This window comes from Microtus oregoni, unplaced genomic scaffold (genome assembly GCF_018167655.1).
Source record: "Microtus oregoni isolate MIOR12 unplaced genomic scaffold, Mior012 000052F_ref0000163, whole genome shotgun sequence".
Taxonomy (NCBI): domain Eukaryota; kingdom Metazoa; phylum Chordata; class Mammalia; order Rodentia; family Cricetidae; genus Microtus; species Microtus oregoni.
The window spans coordinates 5659160-5681917 of record NW_024543828.1 but is presented as its reverse complement, the minus strand read 5'-3'; the positions used below and the strand labels follow the sequence as shown (position 1 = coordinate 5681917).

The 22758-nt window shown below is 35.3% G+C and overlaps 1 pseudogene; it reads right to left on the bottom strand.

Moving 5' to 3' along the window:
• LOC121437464 overlaps positions 1-22758 on the bottom strand; it is a 166774-nt pseudogene that overhangs the window by 67880 nt on the left and 76136 nt on the right.

The following is a 22758-nucleotide window of genomic DNA, read 5'->3' as shown; positions in this document are numbered from 1 at the left end:
TTCATTTCTGTTTAGGTAGTTATGAGTGTTATTTTATTGTGTCATTCTCATGATTTTTATAATCTAGCCATGCTTTCTTGAATGAGTCTGTATGTATTGTATGAACTTCAATGTTATCTTTATTTATTTATTCATTTATTTTGGTTTGGCGTCTGCAGCTATGCATTGGATTGTGTGATACTTGCTGTGTAGCCCAATAGCCAGAGTTAGCCTCAAATTTGCAGCAATCTTCCTATGTTTGCATGCTGATTGCTGAAACTACAGATACATGACAACATGCCAAACTTTAAAAACAAATTTTATCTTACTTTTTTTTTGAGACAGTCTCTTTTTCTCTTGTCCTGTCTTTTATCATCATCATGATTTCACAGATATTTATCAGGGTGCACACTTTTTTGGATCATTTGGTTCTTTTTCTTGTTATTTAATCAAATGCTTCCTATTGATGATGATTCTGCAGTGACAATATTTGTGCATATAATTGTGTGTATGCCCTTTTTGCTGTTATCTTAGGTAATAATTATAAAATATCTGCTAATTAATTTTTTAATTGCAGCACAATGTTAATTGCCTTTCTAAAAACCCTAGTATAATTTATATGCTCATTCATACACAAATATTCTCACATCAGTTGGGAGTCCCCTTGCTCTTTTATTTGTGTTAAGATTTCCTCTTATTATTAATGTCACGAGAAAAATAAGACATTTTAATCTACACATTTAATAACAAGTGAAGAGGAACAATATTTAATTTTATAACTATTTTCAATGTTGTTTATCACCTGACTTATTGTATTGTTCATTACTCACTCACACCGTTTAAAAATACTATTGTTCATGGTTTTATGTTCATTCATAAACACTTTGAATATTAAAGAAATGTATCTTCAAATGTATTGAAAATGCTTCCTTCCCAACTATTTTTTAATTTCATTTATATAATTTTTATCTAAAAAGATGCTTCAGGTTTCTGTTAGCATATTTATTGATTTTTATTAGTTTCTTGATATGCCTGTAAAGCTTAAAAAAGTATGACCCACATTAAGATAATATAATCACTTACATTTAAATATGGAATCTTGGTGTAATTTATTTGAGGGCATCACAATGCAGTAATCAAGCTTACCAGTGAATACTTAGGCTTTTCTGGTAAGAAAAACTTGTATTGAGGTCAGGCTCCACCACTTAATTGCCAAATGACCTTGAGAAAACCACTTAACCTCTTGGATCCTGATTCTTCATCTGTGAAAAAGAAAAATCATACTTTTAGCTCACAGATTTGTGATCAAAATGAAAGAATTGGTTAGAAGAATTCAGAACAAAATGTGAAAAGCAGTTTGTATGCAATTTATATTAGTTGAGCTTCATAGTACACCCATTATCATTCCAAGTAGATAACTACCCTCCCACATGATTTATTGATTAGTTCTCTTTTAGCAAGATTGAAAATGATGCTTTCATTACAAACTTAATGGCAGTACATAATTAGATGCATGTCTAAACTCTATAATTAGTTCAATTGTTCTGTCTGTACATATCCATGACATAATTATAAGAATAAAGAAATAAAAATAGTTTTTCATATCTGTTAGGTCAAGACTGTATGATTATTCCTCTTATCTAAAATTTGCTAACAAATGTTTCATTTATTCTGGCCAGACAAATTTTGGAATTACTGGGCTAAGATTCATATACAAATGAAAAGGATTTTACTCAACATTTTTTTTAATTTTTTATTTTTTGGTTTTTCGAGACAGGGTTTCTCTGAGGCTTTGGAGCCTGTCCAGGAACTAGCTCTGTAGACCAGGCTGGTCTTGAACTCACAGAGATCCGCCTGCCTCTGCCTCCCGAGTGCTGGGATTAAAGGCATGCGCCAACACCGCCCGGCTCAACATTATTTTTAATTTATTTTTTATCTAAATAATATTTAATTTTACATACTAGCCCCAGCTCTCCCCTTCCCTTCTTTTGCTCCCCACCTTCCCCCATCCCACCACCATACACTCCTCAGAGAAAGTAAAGCCTCCCTTGGGAAGTCAACAAATTGTGACATGTCATGTTGAGGCAGGACCAAGTCCTTCTCACCTGTATCAAGGATGACCTAGGTATTCCACTATAGGGAATGGACTCCAAAAATCCAGTTCATGAACCCAGGATAAGTCCTGGTCCCACTCCTAGGGCTCCGTTCCTCAACAAATCAAGCCACATAACTGTCACCCACATATAGAAGGGTTAGTTTGGATTCATGAAGGGTCCCCAACTGTCAGTCCCTTGTCCATGAGTTACTAATATCTCAAGTCAGTTGTCTCCTTGGTTTTCCCAATAATGATCTTAACACCCATTGCTCATATGATCCCTCCTCCCTTTCTTCAACTAAGCTTCAGGAGCTCAGCCTAGTACTTGGCTGTGGATCACTGCATCTTGTTTCATCAGTTACTGATGGAAGTTTTATGATGACAATTAGGGTAGTCACTAATCTGATTATAGGGGTAGGTCAGTTCCTACCTACCCCTATAGTGATTATAGAGGTAGGCACCCTTTCCACTATTGTTAGGAGTCTTAGCTGTGGTCATTCTTGTGGATTCCTAGGAATTACCCTAGCACCTTATTTCTCCCCATCTAGAGTCCTCATATTCTAATCCCTGATCCCCTTCTTTCTGCTTCCCCTCCCAGTTTGCCCAGGAAATCTTAACTATTTCCCTTTCAGGGGGCTGTCTATGTGTGTACCTCTTAGGGTCCTCCTTTTTGCTAAGCTTCCCTGGGTTTATGGATTGCAGCCTGATTATTGTTTGCTTTATGTCCAATATTCATTTATGAATGAGTACACGTTGTATTTGTTTTTCTGGATCTGTGTTACCTCACTCACGATGTTTTGTTCTAGTTCTATTCATTTGTCTGCAAATTTCAAGATGCCATTGTTTTGTACTGCTGAGCAGCACTCCATTGTTTAAATGTACAACATTTTCTTTATCCATTCTTCTGTTGAAGGGCATCTTGTTGGTTTTTACTCCCACCAGCAGTTGAGGAGTGTTCCCCTTACTCCACATCCACTCTAGCACAAGGTGTTACCAGTGTTTTTGATTTTTGATATTCTGACAGGTGTAAGATGGTATCTCAGAGTCATTTTGCTTTGCATTTCCCTGATAACTAAGGATGTCTTTCTGCCATTGGAGATTCTTCTTTTTGAGAATCCCAGTTTTTAATTGGATTTTGATATTTTGTTGTAAGTTTCTTGAGTTCTTTATATATTTTGGAAATCAGCCCTCTGTCAGATGTGGAGTTGATGAATTTCTTTTTATTTATTTTACATCTTTATCACAGCTTTCTCTCCCTCCTGTCCTCCCAGTCCCTCCCCCTACCTCCCTTCTCTCCACCTACCAATGCACTCCTCCTCTATTTCTATTTAGAAAAGAGCAGGCCTCCCATGGATAGCAACAAAACATGGATTTTTTTGTGGGGGTTTGAGACAGAGTTTCGCAGCCTGTCCTGAAATGAGCTATTGTAGACCAGGCTGGCCTTGAACTCACAGACACCCACCCGCCTATGTGCCACCACTGCCCAGCCAAAATATAGAGTATTAAGTTGCAGTAAGACTAAGCAACTGGATAAACCTTGACAGGATTGTATTGAGACTGGACAAGGCAACCCAGTAACAGGAATAGGTTCCTAGAAGCCAGAAAAGGAGTCAGATACAATACTTGTTCTCACTGTTAGGAATCCGAGAGGAGGACCAAGCTACATATCTGTCACATATATGTAGAGGGCATAAGTCAGTCCCATGGAGGATCCCTGGTTGTCGTTTCATCTCTGTGATCTCCTCTGAGCCCAGATGAGTTGGTTATGTGTATTTTCTTGTGATGTCCTTGAAACCTCTGGCTTCTACAATTCCTCTCTCCTCTCTTGAACAAAATTGCCTGAGTTTGGCCTAATGTTTGCCTGTGTCTCTGCATCTGTTTCCATCAGTTTCAGAATGAAACTTTTCTGAAGACAATTGGGGTAACCACCAATCTATAAGTATAGTAGAATATCTTTACACATCATTACACTGACATTGTTTTATTCCCTATGGTAGTGTTTAGTTTTATTCTAGGTCTATGGGTCATCTAGCAAAAGGTATAAATGCTAATTTTGAAATTAACTTCCTTCATGTCTGACATGAAATAAATATTTAGATACTTTTTTCTAAAATGTTTGTATGGTAGTCGTAAAATAATTTTAGATAATACTGAACATCCATTTTTATTCCTAGAATTAATTTAATTTTCTCATCCATAATCACACATAGTTGAGTTTTTATTTGACCCATATATTTTATCTGTTAAGAAACCATTAGTTGTCTATCAAGAATTGACATAATTTTATTTTTTAACATTTTGCATGAAAAGACCACATTCCAACAATTTTTCTAAAAACAACTTTCCTCATGTCTTTACCTATCTGTTAACAAAATTGTCAAGAACATGAAGGACTTAGTAGTTAATTTTTGTAACTGTGATCAAACACCATGACCCAGGAAATTTATTTGGGCTTATGATTCCTGAGGGATGAGGTTGTCATAGTGAGGAGGCATGACATCAAGGAGAAGGTCAGCAACATAAAGCTGAGAGCTCACATTTTCAAATGCAAGCATGAAGCTGAGACAGCCAAAAGGAAGGGACAGGAGATTTTTAAGTCTATCACCCGTGGCATACTTCTACTGACAAAATTATATATCACCTAAACTTCAACAAACAGTACCATGGATTGGAGGCAAAGTATACAGATGTCCAAGACTTTTCTCATTCAAGCTACAAATATGAACAAAAGTTCATTTTAAGTTTCATTTTAAATATACAAAGAACAGAGATACATGCATGCTATTACATTTCTGTAATGACCTGAGTTCTACCTTTATTCAGGTCATTTGTTGTTAATTTCTCTCAATAAGGTTTTATACAGTAGGTTGGTTGCCTTGTTTAGAAGAAATTTTATTGATTTTAAATATATTCCTTGGAATTTTCTTCATATTTTTGACTACTTACATAAATGGACTTTTTCATTACATTTAGTACTTTGTTGATATAAAAAGATTTTAATCATTGTATATTAATTTTGTAATATCTTGTATATTAAATACATAAAATTTTAACTTGTTCCTTTGTCTAATTACCTGCAACAGTGAGGAAAGCAGCATACAATTGTTTTCATAAAATTAATCTTTTAAATTTTTTATGTATAATTCATACACTTAAAAATTCATTTTTAGTCTTTTTAAAATACACATGCAAAGTAATGGGGTTCATTATGGCATTTTCTTTGTTTTTTATTTTTTTTAAAAAAGAAAACAAACTATCTTTTTTCATTATACATAACAATTCAAGTTCCCACTCCCTCCCCTCCTCCCATTCTCTCCACATACCCTTCCACCCTACCCCTATCCAATTATTAGAGAGAGTAAGGCACATTGCTTTGGGGAAGGTCCAAGGCTTTCCCTAATATATCTAGGCTGAGAAAGGTATCATCTAAAGAGCATAGGTTCCCCAAAAGCCAGTGCATGCAGTAGGGATAAATCCTGGTGCTACTGCTAGTGACCCCTCTGTTTGCCCCAGCCATGCAAGTTTCAACCACATTTGGAGGAACTAGTTTGGTCCTATGCTTGTTCTTTCCCAGTCCGGCTGGAGTTGGTGAGCTCCCTTTAGCTCAGGTAGACTGTTTCAGCGGGTGAACCCATCATGGTTATGACCTCTTTGCTCATATTCTCATTCCTCCCACTCTTCAACTGGACTTTGGACCTCAGTCCAGTACTTCAATGCAGGTCTCTGCTTCTGTTTCCATCAGTTGCTGGATGAAGTTTCTATGGTGAGATTTAAGATATACATCAGTCTGAATACAAGGGCAAGGCCAGTTTAGGCACACTCTCCTCAATTGCTTAGGGTCTTATCTGGGGTCATCCTTGTCGATTCCTGGGAATTTCTCTAGAGCCAGGTTTCTTGCTAACCCTATAATAGCTCCCTCAATCAAGATATTTTTTTCCTTGCTCTCATCTCTGTCCTTCATCTTTCTTGACTATCCCATTCCCTCAAGTTCTCCTCCCCCTCCCCTTCTCCCCTTTTCTTCCCCTTCCATCCTTCCTACTACTCCCCCCCACCCCATGCTCCCATTTTTTCAGGCAATCTTGTTTGCTTCCAATTTCCAGGGGGATCTATATATGTTTTTCTTAGGGTTCACCTTATTATTTAGCTTCTCTAGGATCAGAAACTACAAGCTCAATATCCTTTGTTTAGAGCTAGTATCCACTTATGAGTGAGTACATATAATATTTATCTATTTGGATTTGGGTTGCCTCACTCAGGATAGTGTTTTCTAATTCTTTCCATTTGCATGCAAAATTCAAGATGTCATTGTATTTTACTGCTGAGTAGTACTCTAATGTGTAGGACATTAGGCTCCAGAAGCAGTCCTAGGATATCTAGAGATCTGAGTACCAGCCTGAGAGAATCAATATGAGGCTCAACAGATGGTGGATAGAAGGCTAGAGAGGAGGTAGAGTAACTAATGACAGAGTAGCCAGCTGGACAAAGGCCAAAGTCTAGGATAAAGTATAGGAACAAGAAGGGCAGAAGAACAAATGCCTGGGAGGAGGCAACAGACTCAGGGCTGTTATGTAGAAGACAGAGGTAAGGCCAAAATCTAGGTATCAGGATTGGACATGGAGACTGGAAAAGAAGGGCAGAAGTCAGAGGAGGATGGCAAGTTTCTGAAAGGGAGGACAGGAGGTACAGCGAGTGTCTCAGAGGTCAAAGGAGAAAATGTTTACTGTATCTTTGTAATGAAACATTTGAATTAGGACATATGTATTTATTATTTGTTACATGCCGCATATCACGGCCCCGGTCTGTGCTCTATGCGCTAGACCCCAGTTCGCAAGCTTCGGGCAAGGGGCTGGAGGTTGAGAATACACACGCAGAGACAGACTAACATATAGACCTTCAATCACTGATACCAAAGCCCCTCTTTATTAGTACCATTTAGGCTTAAATACACTGCAGTCAATGGCCAACAGGTTAAAATCCCATCCTCCGATCCTCTAAACTAGGCACAGCTTCTAGGAACTTTAATTAGAAGGTTCTAGGAGGGAAGAGCAGCTGAAGGCCAGGACTCATTAATCCCAACACCCAGCTAAAGGCCAGGATTCATTAGTCCCAACAGTTACTTGTAGAAATTGTGAAGCTAAGCCTCCTAATGCACTAATCAACTACCATAATGCATGTGTACACCCTTTACAAGGCATTATAAAAAAGAACCACATTAATGAATGAAATATAAAAAATTAGCTAAATTTTAATAAGAATAATCATTTCAGTATAATAATCTATGTAGCATCATTTTAAAGTCATCTTTTTTATTACACAGATGAAAATTATTATAAGGTATGGGAATAACCAATATATACTAGACTTAGTCGAAAGCATTTAATAAGATTCAACTAATTCAATTAATTATTCTACAAACTCAATGACAGTTTTTATTATTATCTATATTTTAGGAACAAAAGGGAATGTTTAGAGTCCTTAAGAGATTATGGCTTTATTCACTGTATCAAGATATCATCTTGGAAGGAAGTGATTCCCAAAAGCACTGTGAGGATAATTTTTGTACACAGATCCACTCAATAATAAATTTAATATTCAGAAAGGCTAGGGGCTAAATCTGGATTATCTTATGGAAGCCAACATGATGAGGGTGGGAATATAACTTAGGTCTCCATAAATGGAGTGCAGTTTCTTGAACAGACTTTTACTTAGTATTTCTTTACCTGCTTTTCTTTCGATTCCTTTCTTTAAAAGTTAATTGTTTGAGGATTTTATACATGTAAAGGGGAAATATGTTCATGCCTACTCCAACTTTCCTTCTCAACCCCTCCAATCCATTTTCAACACATCTCACTTCCAAATTAATGTTATTTTGTTTTTAATAAACTATCAAGTCCAATGAAGGGTGCTCATGTGTATTAGTTAGAGTTTCTATTGCTATAAGAAAACTCCAAGACTAAAAACAACTCAGAAGGGAAAGGGTTTATTTATACTTACAATGTCCAGGTCACCCTCCATCACTGAGAGGAGCAAGAACAGAAACTCAAAACAGTTCAGGAATCTGGCAGCTGAAATTGATGCAGGGGACATGGAGGACTGATGCTTACTAGATTTCTCAATCTTCTTTCTTACAGTTAAGACCACCAACCTAGGGGTGGCAATAAAAATATCAGTCACTGTTGTGATATGAGCGGCAGGGCTGCGGCCTGGCTCCCAGCTAGCTTTACCTGAAATAATTACATGAAAACTGTATTTTAAACACTGCTTGGCCCATTAGCTTCAGCCTCTTACCAGTTAACTCTCATATCTTGATTAACCCATTTCTATTAATGTGTGTAGCACCACGAGGTGGTGGCTTACCAGGAAGGATCTTAACCTGTGTCCATCTTGGAGAGGAGAGCTATAGTTTCTGCCTAAGGTGTCTGCCTCATTGCCTTCTTCCCAGCATTCTGTTCTGTCTACTCTGCCTATCTAAGTTCTGTCCTATCAAAGGCCAAGGCAGTTATTTATTAACCAATAAAAGTAACACATAGACAGATGACCATCCTCCATCAAATCACTAATTAAGAAAATGCCCTTAAGGCTTGCCAACAGGCCAATTTCTTAAGGACATTTGATCAACCAAGGCCCTCTCTTCTTAAATGACTCTAGCTTATGTCAAGCTGACAAAGACATAGCCAGGAAAATATATGTGCATCATTTTAATGCATCTACTGGAACATAATTAACCTACCAGTGATCACACCCTTGAAAAAAACTGGCCCTTCCTTCTCCAGCAGCTATCAATTGTTCGTAGCTCTTCAGCTAGGGGTGGGGCCTTGTGAGCTCTTCCTATATTCATTCTGGGATTTTGGAGGACTTGATTGTGCAGGCCTTGTACATGGAGTCATATTTGGAATTGTAATCACAACAAACTAGTGAAACAGCAATGCAATTACACTAAAGGAAATCAGATTTGTCAAAAAGAAAAAAAAAGCTATGTTTTTCTAGCATCAAATTGTTTTTTTCATTTTCCCAGAAATAATTATGAATAATGAAAAACACAATGTTTGTTAGTGAGCTAGAGAGTGACTGATAATGATCACCCAGAGTGTTTGATTTCACTGTCATTAATTTCTATTTTATTTTCTTATTTCTTTCAATTTTGAGATTGTAATATAACTACATAATTCCCCTTTATCATTCACACCTTCAACCAGCCCATATATAATTCCTTGCCCTCTTTCAAATATAAGTCCTAATTTTCATTACTATTAAATGCATATATTTAATTATCTATAAAAATGTATTCCTGAATACAACCTGCTTAGTCTGTGTAATAATACTTTGTGTATATGTTTTCAGAGCTGACCAAGGACAACACTTATATACACGTCAACATGGGCAGAGATGTGATAGAGAGACCTCATCGTTACACAAAGAACTATAGGTTGGTAAGGACTGTTGAGAACAAATGTGTCTCGAGTATCTATTATCTGTAAGAGTAGGTACTCAGCACCAAGTATAAATCAGTGAGCCAAGTGGATAAAAATTTTTACAATGGTTTAGCCAATTCTGCTGGATAGAGTATGTTTTGAAGAGAAGTGTAGAAGTTACAGAAGCAGGATGACTGGCTTAGCAATGTAGAGGCAGTAATGGTATAAAAATACTAGCATTTGGTACACTCAAGAAGAGCTGAGGTAAAGTGCCATACAAAAACACAAATACTCAGATTTTAAATCAAGAACTTCTACAGAAGACAGGATTAGGGCAATTGAGGTGAAGATAGAAGGAACGGTGAAAGTATGTGCTTAGAACTGGTAGATAGCAGGTTTTCACTTTTGTTTTCTGTTTCATTTAGAAAAATACATTTAGTAATTTATTTGTAAAGGTGAAATTAGATTATTATAATTTAATAATGTATCTATTGCATGAAGATATAATTATATGATAATGTAACATAATAATCTAATTATTACTATAGTTATAAATATCTTCAGTACCAGCAGTTAGGATGAATGAGGAAGATCATGAGTTCAAGCCCATCTTGGGCTATGTGGGAGCTGTACATCAGCCTGATGTATCTGTTTCATTAGTTTATTTTAATTATTAGATTGTGAATATAGTTTTGAGGCCCATTCTTCCCCAGCATGCATATTTATGCTTATAAAAATTAATAGTTAAAAAACTTTCAGTTTTTCTTTCTTCTTTTTTTTTTTTTTTTGGTTTTTCGAGACAGGTTTTCTCTGCAGCTTTGGTTCCTGTCCTGGAACTAGCTCTGTAGACCAGGCTGGTCTCGGACTCACAGAGATCCACCTGTCTCTGCCTCCCGAGTGCTGGGATTAAAGGCGTGTGCTACCATCGCCCGGCTTCTTTTTGTAAGTGTTTGTGTGTGTGTGTCTGTGTGTGTGTGTTCATGTGTATGTATGTGCTGTCATGCCACGAAGCACATGTGGATGTTAGAGAATAACCTTCTGGAGTCACTTCTAGCCCTCCACCTTCTTGAGGTGGGGTCACACTTGTTTCTGTCAAGCACAGCATGCTCCAAGTTAGCTCACCAACAATTAACTGGATGAAGGTACTGCTCTGTGGGTTCCAAACTTTTCGCTGGGATCAAGATACATTTATTCTTGAGGAAAAAATCATAACAAACATTCCTAATGTGTAATCAATACGAAGCAGCAGGGTTAAGGGAACAGACATTGTTAATCTTTTTACTAATATGAACTTTCTAATATTTTAAATTCTTGAACAAGTTATCTTCAAGATTAAATTTTCTTCTTTATAAAGTGAAAATGATTGCAACATGTTTATTGATAATAGCATACTCTATATATTTAATAAGCGACAGCAATTTGGTATGTAGCAGAAACTATATTTTTACTTAGCCTACTTCCCCTAACCATCTATAAAAATCTAAATAGTTATGACTGTGTAAAAGTTGAGAGAGACAAGAGCTAGTTTACTTTTTCATAAATGACCCACTTCAGAGAAATTTACAGATCAACCTCTAAAATTCTCCCAAATTTCTGAATAATGCCTTTACTAAAACACTTTGGAGTGTTGGCTTTCTGTGGCCTTGGAGCCTGCTTTACAAAGGTTTGGCATATATTATTATGAAGAACACCATTTTATTTAAAAAGCTCATAAACCTTCATCCTCAACTATTACTGATTTAAGAGTAGCAGATATATGGAAACTTTCACACTCTACTGAACGGAATTATACATTCTTCTCTGGCCCACATAACTCATATTTCCAGGCTGCTTTCTTCTAAGTTTTCCCCTTTTCTGATTAATGACGTGAATAACACAGCTCTAGGCAGTTTTCTCTTATCTGACCATGCCACAAACTCACTTTCAGTTGACCTTCAGAAGACATTTGGCAGCAGTTTAGCAAAAATTCTTTAGTAATTCACATCAGAAAAAGAAGTTAGCTTCTAAAGCACACACACAATCACTTGTGCATTCAGATCCTTTTTTCATTACTTGGCTTTCATTTTTCTCAAGGAAAGTATAGTTAATTAGGTAAATATACAACAAATTTCTCATTAAAGATAAATGGAAACTGGGAAGATCACACGGATAAGTCATCTCCTGCCTTCTTAAGATTGAAAGAAGTATGTGCACTCTAGAGAGAACAGGGAAAATGTGTATATTATAGAGTTATATGTTTTAATAACTTCATCTCATCCTATTAAGACTCTGCACCCAATGGTACCATAAAGGGTTAATATTGAGATCAACCCTTAGAACATAAATTAGGCATTGCCATAACTTCCCCCAAATGAGCCTTAAGCTATGTAATGACTTGATCAGCAGGAAATTTCCTTTTTTATTAAAGAAATGAACATACACTGTATTGAGTGACATTGCTGAGAATGCCTAAATTTTCTCATTATCCTGCAAGTGTTTAAAATCACTATTACAGATTTCTGTAGGCGAAATCCCAGGTCCCAGTGGCCTCATTCAGAGTGCTATGAAATACTATTAGGGAACATTTGCTATTGCCCAAAAATACATACTTATAGAGCCATATCTGTTATTCTCTGGTAGAAATAAAATATTTTATTTTCATTCCTTCTGTAAAGAAAGGTCATTCTAGAATGTTATCCTGGAGTTACAGGCCACAAATCAATACTGGGGCATAATAAAAAATACCCTTCATTTATGTACTTTTTATAGTATCAAAAAGCACAACCTTATCTATCTTACCTTGCTCCTTGTATGGTTTTACGTTTCAGCATTAGATATTACTTTTTCACATTTGCAATTCATCACATTTAAAACTGGTACTTGTCCAACAAAAATAGTTTGATATCCTTGCAAAGACATTGTACTTTTGGATTGCCATCTATATCACTATCTCCAGAAAGAAATTTTTAGATGATAAGTAATGAAAAGGAGGCTTTATCACAGGTAAAATAATTCTACATGAATCTTCCCTGACACCTACTGCTTCCAAACCTGTCAAATTTAATTTGTAAACTTCAAAAATTCTTGTTTCATCAGCATCTTTACAGAGATGTGAAATTCTGAATATTTTGAAGGGTATAAAACATTAATTCTTTAAATTATGTCATGAGACTTAGTGGTATTCATATTTCTAGGATATTAATATTTCCCCTAACATATATTCTTTTTAAAGCATTCCTTTTAATGTTCCAATAATTGTCTTGTAAAGGTTCAAATGCTTCTTATTTAAATATTCAAACAATTATGAATTATTATTGTGATTTAGATTGCCCAGGAAAAACAATGGCAGGAATATACCAAAAGGATGTGCTTTCTTAACATTAGTACATTAAAGCTAACAATGCTGGAACTGCATTTATCCTTTATAAGTAGTGATTTATCTTTTCTTCTTGAGTGATTGTATTACCACAGAGATATAAACAGAGCTTCTATATGCAATTATTCCATATCATTACTATACAGAAGAGTAATATTTACATTAAATATTTGTTATAAACATAGACATATAATGGGTGCTCAACAAGTATTTATTTGATGTAAAGGTTTTATTATGTGAAGAAATTGCAACTCATTGCTTTTAAACATCATGTTATTGAAGCACAACTTGGGGCTGGAGAGATGACTCAGTAGCTGAGACTCCTAGTTGCTCTTCCAGAGGACCCAGATTAGATTTCCTGCACTCACATGGTATCTTACAACTCTCTGCAATTCCAATACTAGAAGACTTGATGCATTATTCTGGCCTCTGAGGGCACTGCACACAAGTTGTGTACTTATGAGGGGCCTACAGATGAATACCAGAGGAATAGGCATTTTTGCCCATCCTGAGAGACAAGTCAAGTTGGCATGGTGCTCTGCTCTCTATAATATCATGGGGTCATACATGTGAGCCTCTATGATATACCTCTGCACTTACACGGCAAACACACTCCACAGATAAGAAGGAACTTAATTTTTATCACTCTTGCTACACTGGCCAGGAAAGAATAAGATCCCAGAACCTTGATAGTTCAAAGGAAAGCAGAAGAATAAGTGCACCAAGGATAAGATCAAGCCAGTACTGACTGGATGTGACCTCCCTCCAACAGAGACCACCTAAATATAGAAAGAGTAGGAAGACATGGCTTAAGCTCTTCTCATTACTTTAAACTCTGACCCCCCTCAAAATTAAGCAAACACAAACAAAAACAAACAAAAAGAAACCAGCTAGGCCTCAGTTCTAGAGTGGAAAAGAAATGGTAGAGACAGAAGAGACGGGAAGGAGGCAGGGGGAACTCACCTCTTACTATTTTTTTTAAAGAATGGGATTAAAATGTCTTCATAATGAGTTTTTATTGTCTTCATAAATATGACTTGGAGTTACTTATTTAAATTTAGTGAGGATTGCTTGAAATTCAGTCCATTGGAAACAAAGATTACAGTGTTTCTCAAAATTGCTATAACCTAACTATGCAGTACCTTGAAATAAGAAGTTTGCCCCACATAACCTAGCACTGTAGTATAGAGATAGTAAAATAATAGATTATTAATAATTACAATTTATTCATCATTTACTTTATACCATGTGTATGAATGATTTACGTGGTTCATAATATTTACACCTTGCAGCATTTTGGCAAGGCCACTTCATTATTGTCACTTTGTGAAGAGGGAAAATAAAACATAAATAGCAAGAGGCTAAGTAACGTCATTCAAGGTCTTAGGTGTAGAAAGAGGAGAAAGCATTTTCATTTAAGCAAATGGGATCTAGTTTATACTCAGTTTCCATGTACCACAGCTTCTATGGATACTGTATAAGTAAGAATAGCTTTGCATAAGTACATGCAATAAAAATTAGTGAATAAATAGGCGTTGAATTTGAAGGTATATGGGAGATATTAGAGCGATGAAAGATAAGGGAGAAATCTTGTAACTATACTACAATCTCAAATATATAAAAAAGATTAAAATTAAATGGACAGAATTTTTAACAAATCAATTGCCCTGATAAAGCATAAAGCAATCAAGTCTAGAAATTGAGAAGATCAAAATTCTTAGGCAGATTTAAAAATTATGGGACAGAATTTGTAAAAGATCCATCTATATAAACTGGCAATACAACATGACACAGGTTTTTAGATAGCAGATTTTTGTGAGAGGTAAAACAGAACGAGGTAGAACTATTGTGGAGACTGTGCTCCTCTTGCATTGGGGAATGCTGCAGTGTGTAGAGAGGCTAGTAGGACTAGAAATATATGTTCTGATATATTCTTATATGGATTTAGTTTTATGCGTCATGCCAGGGAATGCATAATCCTGAATCAATGAACCAGGGAACTCAACTGAAGTTGTTTATCAGTGTTGAAGAGTGATCCTGTCACATGGAAAAAAATAATCAGGATATCACAGCTCAGTTTTTCCAAATTAATTGCATTTCTGAAGCTTGTTCACTCAGAAACAGGACATGATGGAGCAAGAAGAGTTCATGTAGGTAAGAGTTAGCAGGGATGAAAAGGCTGCCAAAACAAAGTAACAAATAAGCCACATGCATATTGTTCTTAATATATGGTTCAAACTTAAAATTCATATACACATGTACACACACATCCTCAACAAGTATCATTGAGAGTTTGCAAATTTCTTTGATTTTCATTGTATCACATTTAAAGTAGAAATTGTCTTTTACATATTATTTATTCTTCTATAGCACTTAGTTATTTTACAATACTAATAAGCAATCAATATCATATAGTTTGCAAGGAGTAAGCCTTTACTTCTAATGGAAGGGATATAAATTGTTCAAGCTATTATATCAAACTATCATAAAGAGGCTTGGAGATCCAAGTTCAAAGTTCCAGAACATTTAACTTAATTCTAAATCTTCCGTTCTTCTGGTTAGTAGACAGCTGCCATTCCACCAAATAGTCTACGGCTCCTTCTGCACACACACACATATGCATACACACAAACACATACACACATATGCATGTATGCACACAGGCACACATACACACATGGACAGGTAAATGCAACCCACTGAGTCCATTTAGAGTTCTTTGCTCATATGTATATATGTTTATGTATGATCAATGAGGATTGGACAATCTCTTAGGATGTTCATCTCTGGAAGAGACTGTTCTCTCCCTCCTCAGAATCCATCAGTTGCCTGTAGCTGATCATTTATGGTGGCACCTTGTGAGGATCCCCACATCCACACTGATAAATCAACTGGTGTTTTCACTGAGGAGGTTTTGTTTATTCAACCATGTTGTTGAGAGTTCACGTGAGCCTCTTCCATGTCCTATACAAAAAATGCATCACAGCAGATGCCCTGGTTCTTTGGTTACTACAATCTTCTCAACCTGTCTTCTGTGATGCTCCCTGAGCCTTAGGTGTGAGGATTGTGCTACAGATGGTGTTACTTGGGGTTGAGCTCACAATGGTCAGTTGCCCTTTGAAATTTGACCAGTTGTGCCTTTCTGTAATGATTTCTTTCTGCAACAAAAAGAAGCTTCTTTGGTGTGTGGCAAAAACTTCAGTTATCTGTGGATATGAGAATATGTATTCGGCATACAATTTTGAATTATAATATTTTAGGAAAGCGGTAGTAGTAGGTTCACCACTAAGATACAGGATCTCACTAACTAATGTTGTTAGCTAAGTTTACAGCACCAAGTATGATGTTCTGCCTGTTGAGTGAGCCTTATGTCCAATTAGACAGCTTTTGGTTATTGAAAGGATGAGAGTGCTACTGTTGCCATTGGGAATATCTTCAGAATCATAGTGGTGGTTTCTTGGATTTGCTGTTGGGTGGGACTAATGATTGTTTTTTGCTTTGGCAGCTTGTAAAGCCCCCCTTTCACATGCTATGAGATGCAGTTCTCAGGGAGCAGGCTTGCAGGTTACTTTCTTCCTGGTTCTTCCAAGTGCTGTGATGAAAAGCTGTAGTATCTTTAACAATAAGGAAGAGCCATCAAGTTCTGGGAGGCAACTTAGGGCAATGGCAATAGTCTATGTTGTTTCTATAGTCTCTTAGATGATGCTGACCAACTCTTGAAGGGATGTTTCTAATGCCTGGTATCAGGCATTTTGGAGTTTATAGTTTTTGTAAGGAGCATTATCACCCCTAATATCTTTTCCAAATGTTAGCTATTAGTCTTTTTCAGAATTTTAATTTTATTCTGATTTTATGTTATATTTCACATTCTTTTTGACAGAAAAAGAATAAAATATTTTATTATTTTTTTGGTAAATGTTTTCCATCTCACATAATTTTAAAATATAGAATTTAATTGCATACATAAATTATTAACCAACTCACTTTCAGTGGATATTCCTATCATTTTCCTTACTTTCACTAGTACTAAATGTCAGCCTGGCATTCTTATACTTGTTTAGAAGTAAACTTAATACAAATTCATTTATAGATGTTAGTAATTGTGTAGTGTGTTTCCTATACATTATTTCATTGGCTGTCGCAATGACTCATTATAAAAAAATCAAGAAATTTTAAAATAAAATCTTTCCAAATTACAATGAAATAAGATTTTCTGAAGTAAAATCTCATTTCAGGATTGTTCAGTATCATTCCTCTTGAGACAATCAGAATAACTATAGTATAACTTAATTAAAATATGAGGCATGAAATGGAGTTATAACAAACATGACTAATCATAAAGAATACTGACCTGATTGAAATTACAGATTTCGAGATTTAAATTTTCCAAAATTAAATATCATTTTTATAGAAATTGCACTGACTAGCACATTGTGATTTTGGAGCTGTATGAGAATATTTATATCCAGTAACATTCAATATCACTATACTCTAGTTACTTAAGATGAGACACATTAGAAGCCAAATGTACACGAGGACAAATTTTTTTTATGTTCCTGGCTGTACTCATGTTTTTCTTTTTTGTCATATTACCTAACACTGAAGAGACAATACATATTTTCTGAACCAATAAATAAATGGACACTCATTTCTCAGCACTGAGTAATATATAGTAATTTTATCATATCAGGGAAAATATAAAATAGCTTGTTCTTTTGTATCAATTTCTAGCTTTTCCCATAATATCTATGGGACAGGAGCTTAAATTTGTAAGAGTCCCCTTGGTGATTGAAAACTGCACCCATACTTCAGAACAAGTTACCCAGTGCAAGTTCATTATCATTTTCTCCAAGAGCTACTTTTTAATTGAACTATTTCTCTTATAGTTTTAAGTGTGACCTTGAATCTCTGAGAATAATTTCTCTTTATAAATTATCCTTTGTCCTTCCTCAAACAAATTGTGCCTATCTAGTTTGCCACCAGATGTGGCAAAATATTGGTAGGCAGTCATGTAGATTCGGCTAGAATAAATGGAAATAGCAAATGTGGATACATTTACCAATATTGAAAGAGCCATTTTAGGTATTCCATTTCTGTGTTCACTGATTTGCAGATGTTCTGAAAAGCATCCTGTAAATTCTTTTTCACTGTGTGAATCAAGAGATCATTCTAATCATTTAAAAGAATTTTCATTATCAGAATTTTAAAGAAAGTTGTGTGCTATCAAATGATATTCAATATATATATTTTGAAAAGAAATATATTTTTGAATAGTTTCCATTGAAATTCTCCTAGAAAACTGGGCCATGTTGTGCCTTGCTTTTCAAATGGGAATGTAGATTGGAATGAATTTTGGTTTGACTGTGTCTCTGATGGCCTATTTACAGAAATGGGAATTTAAAAGCTGTTTCATTTTCTCCCTAGAGACTAACTTCATTTTCAGGAAAACCCATCCAGGACTAGTAAAGCATACACAGACAGACTTGGATTATAGTTTCAGTTTTGCCTGATAGGATTAGATTGTATCATTGGGATTTCATTTTCTCATTTATAAAGTAAGAGTTATTTTAACTTCTCATACATACAAGTCTCTCTAAAGTAATTAAAATCTGATTGAACCATACACTAAATAATGTTTCCCAGATATCTAATTTCAGGCTAGCTTCAGAAACTTCTGTACAGATATTTAAATGTGTAGATACCATGTCCCTACCTTGAGAATCATATAAAACTCCAGTTTCTTTAAGTATTTTCTGTAAAAGTTTCTCTACGTAGACCTGCTGCACTCATCCCCATGAATCTCTAGCTTTTACAGCCCTGCTTGCAAATACCTCCCAGAATTGTTTCTTTCATTATGAACACACATTGGTTCAATTTGAAAATATATTTAATTTTTATCTTATTACTTTCATTGTATGAATTGTGCAAGTGTGGGCACATATGTTGAAGTCAGACAACAGAGTTTATGGAGTCAGTTTCTACCTTTATGTTGGGGATCAAACTCAGGTAGTCAAGCTTGATCACCAAGTGTTTTTACCCATCAAACTATCTTATCAGCCATAAAACATTCCTTTAGTTTCCCCATTTTTTCATGTGATTATTTTCTTTTAGACTCATTTACTCACATAACACTATAATTAAGATTTATTGTACAGAAGGAATTTTCTTTTTTATTTCATATTTTCTAGTTAAATTCAATGTCCCAATATGGAAGAACTAAATCAAAGGCTATTGACACTATTAGGAGAAATTGCTCTGGATAGAAGATTCAAATATGTAAATGCAATATTTGTAGAATATCAAAAGTTCCTTATAGAACAACTTAATAAAATTGCAAAAATATAGGATCATATTGCTCCATTTTGATTTGTGCTCTAATATTCAGTACTTTGCTAGCATTATTTGAATATTTCAATTTCAAAATTTATTTACAAACCTTGAAGGAGAGGATCTATTCCCTCGCGCAACTAAGTAATCACCCTTCTTAACACGGCACTGACTGGCATTATGTAGAGCCTTACTTGGAACTCCATGAATGTCCTACAGATGCATTTTCATTTCAGCTCACCTATCAGTCACCCTGCCCACTGTATGACAAAATAATATCTTATTGAGACAATTTCCCTCCCATTCATTTTATAAATATACCTTTGTGCCAAAATACCACAATGAAGTTAAATGACTTGTAGATTTTACCTAAAATGGCAATTATAATATTAAATAAAAGCACAAAAGACATGACACTATAATTATTTTTGTTTGCTTCTTTCTAGTTTTGTAAACATTTCAGATCTCTGACATTTGGTCCACTTTCTCATCATAATTCTCTTCTAGATGTCTTGTTTCTTCATCAAAGCAGTGTGCTGGCCTTTGTTCCTATTAACATTTTCCCTTTCCATTATGTTTTGATACATATTTATAGTGCCTGATTCATTTTTTAGCATTTAACTAGATATTGTAATTACTCTGTTCTTTGGTTTATATGTGACTTGTAACTATTCCAAAGCTGGAATCTCCTAGATGCTAATTTGAGTATCTGCCTTTCAATAGACATGCTGAATTTTCTCTGCTCCCTTCCCTGCCTCTCCCCTCCCCTTCAATCCTCTTCCAAGGATGCCAAGCTCCCAATTTACTCAGGAGATTTTGTATTTTTCTACTACTCATATAGATTAGATCTATGTATGTCTCTCTTAGGGTTTTCATTGTTGTCTAGGTTCTCTGGGATTGTGATTTGTGGGCTGGTTTTCTTTGCTTTATGTTTAAAAACCTCTTATGAGTAAATACATGTGATAATTGTCTTTCTGGGTCTGGGTTACCTCAATCAAAATGATGTTTTCTAGCTCTATGCATTTTCCTGCAAAATTCAAGATATCATTATATTTTTCTGCTGAGTAGTACTCCATAGTGTAAATGTACCACATTTTCCCTATCCATTCTTTGGTCAAAGGGCATTTAGGTTGTTTCCAGGTTCTGGCTATGACAAACAATGCTGCTATGAGCACAGTTGAACACATGTCCTCGTGGCACGATTGAGCATCCTTTGGATATATACCTAAAAGTGGTATTACTGGGTCTTGAGGAAGGTTGTTTCCTCATTTTCTGAGAAATCACCACACTGACATCCAAAGGGACTGTACCAGCTTGCACTCCCACCAGCAATGCCGAAGTATTCCCTTTTCCCCACAACTTCTCCAGAATAGGTTGTCATCAGTGTTTTTGATCTTGGCCATTCTTACAGGTGTAAGATGGAATCTCAGAGTCGTTTTGATTTTTATTTCTCTGATGACTAAGGATGTTAAACATTTCCTTAAGTGTCTTTCAGCCATTTGAAATTCCTCTATTGGGAGCTCTCTCTTTAGGTGTGTACTCCATTTTTTTTAAATTGGATTATTTGTTCTTTTGATGAGCAATTTCTTGAGTTCTTTGTATATTTTGGAGATCAGAATTCTGTCTGATGTGGGGGTTAGTGAAGATTTTTTTTCCCATTTTGTAGACTGTTGTTTGTCTTGTTGACTATGTTCTTTGCTTTACAGAAATTTTTCCGTTTCAGGAGGTCCCATTAATTAATTGTTTCACTCAGTGTCTGTGCTGTTGGGGTTAGCTATATTTAGGAAGTGGTCTCCTGTGCCAATGTGTTCGAGTGTACTTTCCATTTCTCTTCTGTACTGTTCAGTGTGGTCGGCTTTATGTTGAGGCCTTTGGTCCATTTGGATTTGAGTTTTTGTGCATGGTGATAGATAAGGGTCTACTTTCATTCTTCTATGTGTTGATATCCAGTTATGCCAACACCAATTGTTAAATATGCTTTCTTTTTTCCATTTGATATTTTTTAACTCTTTGTCAAAAATCAGGTGTTCGAAGGTGTGTGGATTAATATCTGGGGCTTTGATTTGGTTCCATTGATCCTCATGTCTGTTTTTATGCCAACACCAGGCCATTTTCAGTACTGTAGCTCTGTAGTAGAGTTTGAAGTCAGGGATTGTGATACCTCCAGAAATTTTTTTATTATACAGGACTGTTTTGGCTATCCTGTGTTTTTTTGATTTTCCATATGAAGTTGAGTACTGTTCTTTCAAGGTCTATGAAGAATTTTTCTGGGATTTCAATGGGCATTGCATTGAATCTGTAGATTGCTTTTGGTAAGAAAGAAATCAGAGAAACATCACCCTTCACAATAGTCACAAATAGCATAAATTATCTTGGACTAACTTTAACCAAAGAAGTGGAAGACTTAAATCTTTGAAGAAAGACGTTGAAGAAGACACCGGAAAGTAGAAAGATTCCCCCATGCTCTTGGATAGGTAGAATTAACATAGTAAAAATGACACCTGTGTTTTTAAAAACAACTTGTGTGTTTACCTGTGAGCCATCATACCAGTTCTGAATGCTTCTTCTCAATCTTACTCTAAGGAATAGTTGTAATGGTACTGATTTGATTTGTGATATTTCCCTACAGTGTTCCATTAACTCATTTAAATACGTTACATATGTGTAACTTACTCATACCAGCAATTCTTAGTAGTATATATTGTTGAAGTGAAAAAGACAAGATTAGAAAAGAATAGGTAATCTGTGGAAGATCAAATAGCTGGTTTATACTCTAGTCATTTTGCTTGATGTTAGAGATTATGCATTAACCACCATATGTTAAAAAGAATTCCTACAATTCCTTGTGTGTCATGACTTGGGTATATCTTTAGGTCAAATGCTCATGTTTTCTTAGCTTTTTATAAAGAGTACATTAAGACATGCTATCTACAGAGAATTTTTTTCTGCTCTTTAAATTATTTATATGTACTTTTCAAATAGTATCTGTCTGCACCATGCCAAGCAAACAAAATGTTATCCTTTATACTAATGGAATTTTTCTTGTACTTGCACATTTTCATTCTGGTTTTCATTATGCTTATTGTTTCTCTTATGTAAATTGTAAGATGTTATTTTGTCTAATATGTTCTAATTGTTCTTTATACTAGTTCTTCCTAAAGAATAAATGTTGCTTGGATTTCTATTTTTTATATTCAATTCTAGTGACCTTTAAATAATGCTTTGGTGAGTACGTTCCCTAGGTAAATATTGCTTTAGCATTAAGATGCCATTTACCACTCCTCATGTAATGTGAAATCTCATGACGAATTTTTTCTTTGTATGTTGACATATTGAAAAACTGTTTCAAGTATAGGATAACTGGCAAATTACTATCAAAATACTTTGAAGAGGCATAGTGCTCTAACAATATCTTCATTAATCTACATGCTAAAACTTTATACTTAAGACTGATTAGAAATTTACTGCAAATAAATGTTATCATTAATATCCAGTTCTTTATTCATCCATTCTGTTTCTTTTGTCAAATACGTACTTTAGGGCAAAATAAACAAGGCAAAGGTGAAGAAGTACTCAAGGGTAGATAATCA